General features: G+C 49.0%; 1 pseudogene; it reads left to right on the forward strand.

Annotated features, from left to right (window-relative positions):
• The first annotated feature begins 526 nt into the window (after window positions 1-526).
• LOC130026488 (sorting nexin-12-like) lies at window positions 527-1,224 on the forward strand (annotated as a pseudogene).
• The last annotated feature ends 220 nt before the right edge of the window (window positions 1,225-1,444 follow it).

The raw sequence follows: 1,444 nt of genomic DNA on the forward strand, positions 1-1,444 counted from the left end.
ACCAAAGTATAGCTGAGATGAGTACCAGGAGGTTTACTACATGGCTTGGGGGCCAGCCGCACATGCTAGGGGAAAAAGCAGCTCAGATATAGAGGGGAGCACCAAATAAAGGGTTTTGGGAGGATGCTCCCAGGATGGGAGATGCACGCTGAAAGTAGACTATAGACCAAACATGATTGCCACCCATTGCCTCTTTTGCAAACCACAGCACCCAAAAGGAGAGAGAGAACAAAAGGGAATGCCCTGTCACAGAGGCAGGGTGGGATAGGGGCATGGGGGTTGGGAGGGGTACTGGAATCTGTGGTGGTGGAGAACGGGCACTGGTGGAGGGATGGGTTCTCTATCATTGTATAACTGAAACTCAAGCACAAAAATTTGTAAGTCTACAGCTGTACCTCATGGTGTTTCACTAATAAAAATTTTTAGAAAAAACCCCGAAGTGAAAATTTTACTTCACGGCTCCTGACTCTGTCCTCTGTCCCTCATCCCCTTTCCCCGTCCTGGCCTCTCCTTTAGAAAGATACCGGACATGGCAGTAGTGGACACTTGGCGCCTGAACTCCAAGGCGCAGAACCTAACCGACGCTTAAGGACCGCCAGGTAACTTCCTGGAGATCAACGTCTTTAATCCACAGACAGTGGACGTAGCCTGGGCATGCTTTACCACCTATGAGGTTCGCATGCGGACAAATCTACCTATCTTCAAGCTGAAGGAGTCCTGTGTGTATGATGGCCCTACAGTGATTTTGAGTGGCTCAAGAATGAGCTGTAGCGTGACAGTAAGATTGTAGTACCACCACTTCCTGGGAAAGCCTTGAAGAGGCAGCTCTCTTTTAGAGGAGATGAAGGCATCTTTGAAAAGTCTTTCATCGAAGAAAGGAGATAGGGCCTTGAACAATTTATTAACAAAAATTGCTGGGCACCCACTGGCTCAGAACGAGCTCTGCCTACACATGTTCCTGCAGGAGGAGGCAATTGACAGGAACTATGTCCTCGGGAAGGTGCGCCAGTAGGAGGTCTTTTCACCACTCACCCTCAACTTTCCTGCTGAAATGATATTGGTTTTTACACTAGGCCCCCCCCTCTCTCTCTCTTTGATCTGAAGTTGGCTACCCATCCCCTGACCTGATAGACTATTTGACATTGTGCTTCTTGGTACCTAACTACAGCATGGGCATTCTGCTAGGATCCTCTTCTCTGAAGAGAGGTGGGAAGCTACAGACAGATGTCCTTTGCTTGGGGGTAAGGGTGGGGGTGGAGTATTGGACTGGAAGGCAATTTCTTGGGCATTTACCCACGCAGAAGGCTAACTTTGTGGGGTGGGTGTCGTGTGCACTTGAATACATACTGATGCTGCGAGTCCCGGGGATTTTCTTACTCTTAGATTTTACCAGGAACACTGAGCAGGGAACAACTCTGCCTTTCCTGCCTGTGTGTACGTTTTC

Source organism: Sorex fumeus, unplaced genomic scaffold (assembly GCF_029834395.1).
Source record: "Sorex fumeus unplaced genomic scaffold, SorFum_2.1 ptg000034l, whole genome shotgun sequence".
NCBI classification, from domain to species: Eukaryota; Metazoa; Chordata; class Mammalia; order Eulipotyphla; family Soricidae; genus Sorex; species Sorex fumeus.